The sequence below is a fragment of the Coenobita brevimanus genome, chromosome 101, assembly GCF_032717465.1.
Source record: "Coenobita brevimanus isolate Jiangsu-jjx chromosome 101, ASM3271746v2, whole genome shotgun sequence".
NCBI classification, from domain to species: Eukaryota; Metazoa; Arthropoda; class Malacostraca; order Decapoda; family Coenobitidae; genus Coenobita; species Coenobita brevimanus.
This window is the reverse complement of record NC_137054.1, coordinates 14,315,827-14,327,966: the sequence shown is the minus strand read 5'-3', so window position 1 is coordinate 14,327,966 and position 12,140 is coordinate 14,315,827. Positions and strand designations below refer to the sequence as shown.

Here is a 12,140-nt window from a genome sequence, read left to right as displayed (position 1 = left end):
TTGCATTCAAGGACACACTAAACATCCATCTAATCATCATTTCTGCACTTTTGAGCTTAAGAATATTATCTTTATTGCCCAGGTCAACTATCATACAGCATTCGACTTCAACCACATTCCGCATACAAAGGTCCTTTATCTCAGAGGGACAGCTCTCTCCAATGTCAGGATGAGGAGAGGCAACAGCTCCCTGACCTTCCTCCAACCACTCCTTACCCTAGCCACAGAGCTAGCTCAAGCCCCACCTCGAGCATACTGTATAACATGTCCTTCAAATAGCAAAATTCTTCCACACACTCAAGAGACTCATCAGCAAGATCAGTCTTTTCACGCCTGACAATTTCTATATTCTCTCCCCGACGCACTGCAGACACGATATCAGCATTGTCTTGCGGTCTATTTATTTATGTATATTACAGGACGGGTTCAGTTGAAATATGGACTGAATATATTGAGAGCAAGAAGCACATAAAGAGACTAGTGAAGAGGAAAAAGGAGGTAAATGATGAACTAGGAAGAAAAATGAATGCAAACTACTCTGAAAATAGGAAGTTATTCTGGAAGGAGGTGCAGAAATGTAGAAGTGAAAGCAGAAAGAAATGTGAAGATGTGAAGGATGTAGGTGGTAAATTATTAACCCATGGGATGAAGTAAGGGCCAGATGGAAAGAATATTTTGAAGGCCTGATGAATGGGAATAGAGACTGCAGAGCAGCTGTCAATATGATTGGTTTTGGGGGTGTGCAGAGAAGGAGTGCAGTGCCAGGAAATGTGACCCTTGCACAGGTGAAGAGCGCTGTGAAGCGGCTGAAAAATGGGAAAGCAGCTGGGGTTGACGAGGTGTATGCAGAGATGATTAAGTGTAGTGGAAAGAGCAGAATGAAGTGCTTGTTGGAGGTATGTAAGAAGGCATGGATGAGTGAAACTGTGCCAGCAGAGTGAAAAAGGCTGTGATTGTACCCCTGTACAAAAATAAAGGCAAGTGAAGTGAGTGCAAGAATTATTGTGGCATAAGTTTATTGAGTGTGGCAGGCAAGGTATATGGAAAAATTATTATAGAGAAAGTAAGAGAGATATCAGAAGTCCTAGTGAGTGATGAACAGGGTGGCTTTAGGAGTGGCAGAGGATGTGTGGATCAAATATTTGCAGAGAGAGATAATGAAGAAGGCTTATGAGAAGGACTATAAGGTGCTTATGGCATTCATGGATCTGGAAAAAGCATACGACAAAGTAGACAGAGAAGGATTGAGAAAGGTTTTGTGAATGTACGGTGTAGATGGTAAGCTGCTAGATGCCGTCAAAAGTTTTTATGATGGTAGTGAATCACGTGGAAGGGTTAATGGCCATCTAAGTGAATGGTTCACAATTGGTGTGGGTGTGCGACAAGGTTGTGTGATGTCCCCATGGGGTGATGAGAGAAGTAAAAATTATGAGTAATGGAGAGGGAGATGGCATTGGTAATGAATGGTGATGGATGGAATACCTCAAATTTGTTGTACGCTTGTGATGCAGTACTGTACTTGCAAATACCAAACAAGAACGTTTTAGACCAGTGCAGAGTTTTGCTGAAGTCTATGAGCATCGAGCCTTGAGGGAAAATGTAGAAAAGAGCAAAGTGATGGTTATTGAGAGAGGTGACTCCCAGTGCGATGTTACAGTGAACAGAGAGAGCCTGGCATTGGTGAGAGAGTTCAAATACCTGGGTACAATGACAGAAAAGAGAGGAAAATGTGCAAAAGAAGTGGAAAGTAGAGTGACACAAGGAAGGAAAGTAGCTGGTGCAGTGAAGGCTTTGATAAGAAACAGAGGCTTATGTTCCAGCTGCATGAGGCTTACATGAGGGAGTGTTAGTGTCAACCTTAACATATGGATGTGAGACTATGGTGTGGCATGAAAATAAAAAGTCAGGAGTGAGAGCAGTGGAGATGGAACTGCTGAGGAATGTGTGTGGAGTACAGAGAGTGGATAGGATACAAAATAATGTGATTCGTGAAAGATGTGGAAGGAGGAAGTTTGTGGACACCAGAATCGAAAAGAGTGTACTGAGATAGTGTGGTCATGTGGAGAGAATGAATAACAATACAGTGGTGAAAAGGGTATATCTGAATGAATTTGAAGGAGGAAGGAGGCATGGTAGGCCAAAGGAAAGATGGAGGGATATGGTGGATGAGTGTGTGAGGAAGAGAGGTTTGGAAGTCAGTGAGGCTAGAGGACTGACAAGAGATTGTGCAGGCTGGATGAATATTGTGGGGAAAAACACATGATCAGGGATTTTGAACCCTTTCTTAACGTGGTAGCATCTGAATTGACTCTCTTGGATAAGTTTATGTGAAGCTACAGAATGTGGTGAATGTTTCTGGCATATCAGACAGAGTCAGGATTCCGGGGGCTTGAATGTGAGCGAATGGAAGCATGGCCTATTGGATCGGGCAAATTTGGGCTGTCTTGACATTTCTACTCCTCACCCTGCCCTAAGATAGGAAAGGAGGTCCAGATGATGACAATGGTGATGGTGATGATGATGATGATGATGATGATGATAATTATATATATATATGTGTGTGTGTGTGTACAGTAATCCCTGTAATAACCGGATGCCCAATTCCCAGACACCCCAATTTCCAGACATATAGGGCCCTTGCCTTCGGGGCCTCCAAATGGCCAAAAAAACGTTAAAAAGCTAAAAAACAAAAAAAATCCAACATTTTTTTCAACTGTACTTTGAACTTGGCACACAGCGCTTGAACAGCTGTGTTTGCTTGCATAGTAGGGCAGCCCCCTGCTTCCTCCCCACCCCAGTTACCGCCTAACTACCATCCTGACTAGACGCACATCGCAGTGACTGCCACATGTGCTTGTTTTTGTGAATAAACTGCAATGCCTCGCCACTAAACCACATGGGAATTTACAGTATTGTGCAGTGTTAGGAAATTAGAATTCAGAGTGCAATGCATTAAGTGCAGAGTGCAAACTGGCATGGCACAAGTAAGAACAGAATGTGCAGTGTTAAACAGTTATAATTCACAGTGCAAAGGAGTAAGTGCAGCACAACACTGGATTTTTTTTTTTTTTTTTTTTTTTTTTTTTTTTTTAATGTGTCCGACTCTGGGCAAAGGCTTCAGGGCCTATATCTCGGGGTCAGTAGCCTATCCCAAGGCCCAGTAGTCCTCCTACACTTCCACATATCACCACTTTGGCGCTAACACCCACCGTCTATATTGAATACATGCTAGGGCTGTCTCATACAGGACTGGTGTATTGGTATTTGCTGGGGTTCTTTTATGACATGTCGGTGGGTCATCTGGTAGATCAGGAAAGTCTGCTTTTATGAAATTCAAATCCTTAAACTGTTCCCTGCCCCAGGCAGGATTCGAACCTGGGTCCATCAGGACTGCAGGCTGCCTCTCTACTGATTCAGCCACCGCCTCCCCCGAGGCGGTGTGCTTCAGGAGCATTTTCACCACTGCCAGAGCCTTAGTGGAGGAGGGTTAATCTTTGTAACAGCCACAGACATGTTGTAGGTACCCAGTACACTGCTAAATATTTTCCATACTTCTAATTTCTCATTCTCTGGTTCTTTTTCATTTATTTCATATTTTCTGTCCCTTATTTGTGTGAATAGGGTCTTCAATAGGTGCTATGAATGTCCGGTAGGGAGTTATGTAGGTGGTTTTCTGAGTTAGGCTGGGTTAGGGGCCATAAGTAATGTACATGTCTAGGAGGCATTTTCCCAATTCCTGGACAAACCCAATTTCCGGGCATGCCTTTGGCTCTGTTACATCAGAAATTGGAGATGTAAATATATTTTACAGGGAATTTGTGTAATCAGTGATTTCATGAAATGAAATTAATTTAAATCAGGATGGGTTAATTAAGGTTAAGTTAATTTAGGCTGCAGTTAGGTTAGACTGGAATAATCTAGATTAGGTTAGTTAGGCTAGGTTAGGTGAGGTTAATGTAGATGAATGCATAACATAACTTAGCATCACAGAAATTAACCTAACCTAACTAACCTAGTATAACCTAAACTAAACTTAATCTAGATTATTGAAGCCTAACCTAACTGCAGCCAAAATTAGCCTAACCTTAATGAACCCATCCTAATTCAGACTAATTTCATGAATTCCCTAGGGATTTCATGAAATCACTGGTTACACAAATTCCCTGTAGCATATAAACATATACTTGTATGTACAGGTATACCCCCATCCATGAGGTAATAAAAGAGATACAAGGTAGGGAAGTGGATGTTGGCATGGACCTAGTGAGAGAGGAGAGTGTTTGGAAACTCCCTGTACTGTTGTTTGCAGATGATACTGTGTTGTTGAGTGAATACGGAGGGGAGCTGCAAGGCTTGGTGGATGAGTTTAGGAGAGTGTGAAAGAAACGGAATCTAAAGGTGAATATAGGGATGAGTAAAGTGATGGTCTTTGAGAGAGGTGAAGTCAGTGAATGTACAGCAAAGTTGGATGGTGAGTAAATGGAAAATGTAAGTACATTTACGTACTTGGGGAGTGTGATGAGTAAGGATGGAAGTTTGGAGGATGAAGTGCTTGAAAGGGTACAACAGGGAAGAAAGGTTGCTGGTTCCTTGAAAGCAGTGATAAGAAACAGGGAAGTGAGCATGGAAGTGAAAAAGTTACTACATGACAGTACTGTGATACCAACTCTGATGTATGGAAGTGAAGCTTGGACGTTGTTGGAGGGACAGAAGTCAAGAGTGAGAGCAGTGGAAATGAGTTATTTGAGAGGAGCCTGTGGAGTCACATGGAGAGACAGGCTGACAAATGAGGATATAAAGAAGCGTTGTGGTGTGGATGTGGATGTGATAGGATGCGTTAGGTGGAACACACTGAGGTGGTTTGGCCATGTGGAGAGGATGGAGGGTGAGAGACTGATGAAGAGAGTGTATGTGAGTGAGGTGGAGGGGGGGGAGAGGAAGGGGGAGGCCGAGGCTGAGATGGTGGGATGGAGTGGAGAGGCATATGAGAGAGGGGGGTGTGAGTTGGGAGCAGGGCAGTGAAATGGCAGGGGACAGGGCGACGTGGAGGCGATTTGTTTGTGGCCACCCCAAACAGGATTGAGGCGTCTGACAATAGATAGATAGATAGACTAGTAATATACCATTTTTATCTTTCACTCCCCAGCTAACTTCTTTGGCACCTTGTCTAACTTTCTTTACCTCTTTCCAGAATATTTTCTTACATTCCCTCCACTTCACACTCATGCTCTTTCCAAATTCCTCATCCACTCTCTTCTGACTCTCTCATACTAATCTTTTCATCTCTCTCTTCCTCTCTACATATAACTCTCTCTTCCGTCTCTCAACTTCTTCCACGCCTTTGTTTCTCATCCACTCACTATATGCTTTCTTCTTTTGTGCCACAACCTCTCTCATCTCTTCAGTCCACCATGCTGTTCCCTGCACCCTCATTTGTCTTCTCTTCACCCCACACACCACCTCACATGCTGCACATTATTCTTCTGTGAATATCTTGCACACACCTTCAATGTCCCCCATCTGCTCCACTTGACCTTGGCTGAAAATTGTCATCCCACCATCATGAGTGCTTGGTTGGGGCAGTGGGTTAACACTGTAATATGGTGCTAGTCAGGAAGAAGTGCTATAGAGAGGATGTGGGGCTGTGGTATTTTCTTTTTCTGCCACTGAGCTGCATGAAATGGGCTGTGAGGGGATGGAGTTTTGGGCCAAGAGTATTTGAATGAAATATACCATGAATGAGTTAATGATGCCATATTAACACTCAGGCTCTCATGATTCATTTGACTAATTTCAATCATCTAGTTGGAATAGAATACTAGAGTTGTCCTGACCAAGTTGATTAAATTTATGTAATGGTACTTCATAAATTTGTTATATACTTTTCTTCTGTATGGTGTTAGGTGGTGGTGACCATCATCCACTCACATGATGTAGTGCTGCCTACTTCTTCCTTCACCTTTATCATTCTCTTTCAGCATCTATTCTCCTTTCTTCCTATTTCTCCCATCATTTCCTTTCACTTTTTATTACTCTTCCCTTTTCTGGTGACTTTACATTGAGTGGCAAGACTAATGGTTTCCTGTAAGCCTGGAAACCATTTACAGTGCTGGATGGTAACCATATAACCAACCCAGATGTGTTCCCTATGTTTCAACAAGTTGGTTGGCAGTGGTTTAGTGCCCCACCCTGTAAAACAACTAACTTAAAAACCAGCAGCCACCCCTTATGGGATTTTGGCATCTGGCAATAGATACTGCAGATAGATAGACTCCACATATTTGTACTCCTCACATTAGCAGACTGACTTATCCCCACAACACACAAGAATTGCATTGCATTATATATGTGGACATACTACATATATATATATATATATATATATATATATATATATATATATATATATATATATATATATATATATATATATACATAAATAAATATATATATATATATATATATATATATATATATATATATATATTGTTACATAGCCTATGATTTCATCATCCTTTGTGTAATTTTAACGCACAGTTGCTGCATGTTTGATCACGAGCGTGTTCTGCCTCAGTCCCCCCCTTCTACCGTTATAGTAGAGTAAGTCGACATCTCTGTTATACTTTGCGGGATTGTCATCTCTTTGTCCCCATGGCTTCATTTGCGCGTCCTCATTACAAGTTGTATCAAGCTCTCCTGGCCCCTATATAATGAGCTCAGTCTCTGCATCATTGCCACTTAGATCTGCTCCTCATTTTGTTCACATCTCTGTCCTCCCCTGTACAGATATTATTATTGTGAGTGCTCAAGAAATCTCCAAACATCTAGCAGCTGTGTGTAATTTGAGTATAACTGTTGTATTTTTCTTGTACTGTATAGCATAAGTTTAATTTGTAGGCCTAGTGAAGTTTTTTGTAATTCATGTAGGGATCTTTATGTCCATCAGTTTTAATATTATTTTGTATCTGTAATAATTTATCTGGCATTCACTGAGTATTATCTGGTATCTCATTTTATCAGGGCTGACTTAGATAAATTTATTCTTGCTAATTTCGTGTTAATAGAGGCTATTGCAGTTAACCATATATTTAACCTGTTTATTTGCCATTACATTATCCTTATGAGTTCTGAATGTTTTGTTGTTAGTTTGTGCATTAAACTTTAACTTGTAATTTTACCTAACTCTTTTGTTTTGAACCTGGAACTTTACGGGACAGTAGTGACTCTTCGTATTCTCACTTAAAGTGTACGTTATCTTTCTCTGTTCTGTAACATAAATTTGGCGACCTCATATCAGGATATTCAGGATATTATCATAAGGATATTGTTTGATATTTTGTGATTGTGATATATTCATGATGGCTACTATTTCTACACTTGATGAAGCCAAAGATTTTTTGTCAAATGTGCAAACAGTGTGTGATGTAGAAAACAGAACAAAGAATGAACTTAAGCTTGTTGCTCAACAATTGGGAATTGCAGTTCACTCTCATCATTCTAAAGATCAAATTGTTGGCATGATTAATAAAAGCTTGTTTAATGTAACTCCTCCAAATGAGCAAACGCAGATTGAATTAGCTAAGTTACAGCTAGCTCTGCAGGAGGCTCGTGCTAAAGAAGCTGAATTTCAAGCACGTGCTAAGGAGGCTGATGTTAAGGAGGCTGGGTTTCACGCACAAGTTGAACTTGCTAGGATTCAGGCAGACCATGAGTATCGCATGAAACAAGGTGGAACTGGATCATCTAGCTCTGATGATTTTGATGTGGCTAAAAATGTTAAACTTGTCCCTCCTTTTAATGAATCTGACTTAACAAAGTATTTTCAGTTGTTTGAGAGGGTAGCTACAGGTTTTAATTGGCCTAAGGAGTATTGGCCAGTACTCCTTCAAACTGTTCTCACCGGTAAAGCTCAAGTAACTTATGCATCTTTGCCTCAGGATCAGTCTGATAATTATGATGTAGTTAAGAGCTTGATTCTTAAGGCCTATGAGCTTGTTCCTGAAGCCTATAGAGTAAAATTTAGGACAACTTTCAAGCAAGATAAGCAATCCCATGTTGAGTATGCAAAAATCAAAGAAGATCTGTTAGAGCAGTGGTTAAATTCTAAGAATGTGGATTCTGATTTTGGTAAATTTAAGCAGATGATTTTGCTGGAGGATTTCAAAAGGTGTATTAGTAAAGATGTAAGCCTATATCTTGATGAGAAAAGAATAGATAATTTGTCTGATGCTGCAGTTTTAGCTGATGAGTATGTTCTCACTCACAAGAGATATTCTAGAGAAAAAGGGAAAGCTGAGAGTAAGTACGTTGCCTCTACTCAGAGTACAGGTAACAGGAAAGAGAATAAGGATGATGTTTCTCAGGAAGTAAATACCAGCTTCACCTCTAGATTTCAGAAAAGTAAATGTACTTATTGTAGTAAGCTTGGTCATACTACGGAGAGATGTTTCAGGAGACAGCGTGATGTGAACAAAAAGGAGTCTTTAAATATTCAGTCAATTGGTCTAGTGTCCACTCTTAAGAGTTCCCAGAATTCTTTTACTGAGTTAACTGAACCTGCTTTGAGGGGTAACTTAAATTCTCATGATGGAGCTCCTCTTTTGAGCAGTAACGTGGGTGACACTCTCAAGAGTTCATGTGCTAATTTCCTGTCTGATGGTTTTGTCAGTCCTCTGGACAGTAATGACAGGAAATCAGTTAAAATATATCGTGATACAGGTGCTTGCCAATCCCTTATGCTGACCAGTGTTCTAGGCTCTAATGTTAATTCCTCTGATGAAACTGTAATCTTACAAGGTGTAGGGAATAATTACTTCTCTGTCCCTCTGTGCAGAGTGAATTTAGAGTCTGGTTTTGTTAATGGTTCCGTTATGGTTGGGTTGGTTGAGACACTCCCAATGTCAGGTGTAACTTTCTTACTTGGAAATGATATTGGTGGAAGTCAAGTGTGTCCAGCTCCTCAGTTGTCTAGTGAGCCAGTGGCTGTGTCCCGGGATTGTGATGTCCCTGATGTGTTCCCTGCATGTGCTGTCACTAGGGCTAAGTCTAAAGTTACTGGTGATTTAGAGGATAATGATGATGATGATGTTATCCTAGCTGACACTTTTCTTGCTAATTTGGACCACTCACCAGATGAGGCAGTACCCTGTAGTGTTGATAATTTGTCTCGTGAAGAGTTGGTTGAGTTGCAGGTTGCTGACCCTGAGTTGAAAGGTCTAGCTAACTCTGCTTACAGTGAAGAAGAGTCAGCTGGTGCTTCTACTTGTTATTATGTAAAGTCAGGAGTACTTATGAGGAAGTGGAGACCCCCAACAGCATCAACCGACTGTGAATGGGAGGTTGTACATCAAGTTGTCATCCCTCGTGTTTGTAGGCAGGATATCATTAGAGTGGCTCATGATTCCAGTTTGGCAGGACACCTTGGAGTGAGGAAGACTGTGGCACGCATTTTGAAACACTTCTACTGGCCAGGTATCTTCAGGGATGTTTCCTGGTATTGTAAGTCTTGTCACACCTGTCAAGTTGTAGGGAAGTGTAATCAGACTGAAAAGGTTGCACCTCTAGTTCCCATTCCTCCTTTTGAGGCGCCTTTCACCCGTGTGTTGGTGGATATTGTGGGCCCTCTTCCTAAGACTTCTTCAGGATTTTCTTATGTGTTGACCCTGATTGATATGGCTACTCGTTATCCTGAAGCCATTCCACTTAGAAACATCTCAGCAAAGAACGTGGTTAAGGAAATGCTAGGGTTCTTCACAAAGTTTGGTCTGCCCAAGGAGGTACAGTCAGACCGAGGAAGTAATTTCATGTCAAATGTTTTCAAGCAGTCTCTGAAAGAGTTGGGCATCACCCAGATCATGTCTTCAGCTTACCATCCCCAGACCCAAGGAGCGTTGGAGAGATATCATCAAACACTCAAATCGATGCTCAAGAAATACTGTTTGGAACATCAGAAAGACTGGGATAAAGGTCTTCCATTCGTTGTGTTTGCTGCAAGAGAATCTCCAAATGAATCACTGGGCTTCTCACCTTTTGAACTACTGTTTGGCCATGAAGTAAGAGGACCCCTTAAGCTACTCAAGGAATGCTGGCTGTCGGAGGAAGATGACGTCAACCTGCTGGAGTATGTGATGAAGTTCAAAGAACGGCTGTCCACTGCTTTACAGCTGGCGAGAGAGAATTTAGGAGCTGCTCAGGAGAAGATGAAGACTTGGTATGACAAGAAGTCCAGGTTACGCCACTTTCAGCCAGGAGATCAGGTTTTGATTCTGCTACCAGTTCATGGGCAACCTCTTCAAGCCAAGTTTAGTGGCCCTTATTTCGTGGAGAAGAAACTCAGTGATGTCAGCTATGTCATCGCCACACCAGATCGTAGAAAGAGCAAGCAACTATGTCACATCAACATGCTAAAGTTATATCACAGGCGGGACGAAAATAATCCAGTCTGCACTGTAGCTGTTCCACCCGAGTCTGCAAGTGAAGCTCTCCCATGCAGTATGAGCCTGAGTTATAGTTTGGGGAAGAATCCTGATATCATGAATGATCTCCAGACTAAGCTTTCTCATCTACCACCCAAGGAAAGGCAGGAGTTTTCGGCATTACTGCAGGAGTACCCGCAAGTGTTCCGTGCCACTCCAGGAAGAACCACTGTGTTGATGCATGATGTCGATGTTGAAGACGCAAAGCCAATTAAATTGCCTCCTTACCGTGTGAACCCAGTGAAAGTTCCTCTCATCCAGAAGGAGCTTGGCTACCTGTTGGACCACAAGATGATTGAGCCCTGTCAGAGCGAGTGGAGTTCTCCTGTCACTTTGGTCCCTAAGCCAGGTGGGTCACAGCGGCTTTGCATTGACTGCAGACGTGTTGGTCGGATAACCGAAACAGACACTTACCCTCTCCCTCGTGTGGAAGATTGCATAGACAAGATCGGAAAGGCTAGGTACATAAGTAAGTTTGATTTGTTAAAGGGGTACTGGCAAGTACCTATGACTGAACGTGCTAGGGAGATCTCATGTTTTGTAACATTTGGAAAGACATTTGCATGTTCTGTAATGCCATGTACAGATTGTTTTAGAGTAATAAGAAATTTCCTTTGTAAATTTCTTTTTTCTTTGTGGGGAGGTGTTACATAGCCTATGATTTCATCATCCTTTGTGTAATTTTAACGCACAGTTGCTGCATGTTTGATCACGAGCGTGTTCTGCCTCAGTCCCCCCCTTCTACCGTTATAGTAGAGTAAGTCGACATCTCTGTTATACTTTGCGGGATTGTCATCTCTTTGTCCCCATGGCTTCATTTGCGCGTCCTTATTACAAGTTGTATCAAGCTCTCCTAGCCCCTATATAATGAGCTCAGTCTCTGCATCATTGCCACTTAGATCTGCTCCTCATTTTGTTCACATCTCTGTCCTCCCCTGTACAGATATTATTATTGTGAGTGCTCAAGAAATCTCCAAACATCTAGCAGCTGTGTGTAATTTGAGTATAACTGTTGTATTTTTCTTGTACTGTATAGCATAAGTTTAATTTGTAGGCCTAGTGAAGTTTTTTGTAATTCATGTAGGGATCTTTATGTCCATCAGTTTTAATATTATTTTGTATCTGTAATAATTTATCTGGCATTCACTGAGTATTATCTGGTATCTCATTTTATCAGGGCTGACTTAGATAAATTTATTCTTGCTAATTTCGTGTTAATAGAGGCTATTGCAGTTAACCATATATTTAACCTGTTTATTTGCCATTACATTATCCTTATGAGTTCTGAATGTTTTGTTGTTAGTTTGTGCATTAAACTTTAACTTGTAATTTTACCTAACTCTTTTGTTTTGAACCTGGAACTTTACGGGACAGTAGTGACTCTTCGTATTCTCACTTAAAGTGTACGTTATCTTTCTCTGTTCCGTAACAATATATATATATATATATATATATATATATATATATATATATATATATATATGTACAGTGTATAGATAGATAGATAGATAAATAGATATAGATAGATATACTGTAGACAGATAGACAGATAGATACAGATATACATATAGATATAGATATAGATACAGTATATATATATATATATATATATATATATATATATATATATATATATATATATATATACTGTATATATATATAGAT

The 12,140-nt window shown here is 40.8% G+C and overlaps 1 protein-coding gene across 1 annotated transcript in view; it reads right to left on the bottom strand.

Annotated features, from left to right (window-relative positions):
• Positions 1-12,140, bottom strand: part of LOC145414941 (uncharacterized) — a 193,963-nt gene that overhangs the window by 64,763 nt on the left and 117,060 nt on the right. The gene's annotated exons all lie outside the window — the stretch shown is intronic.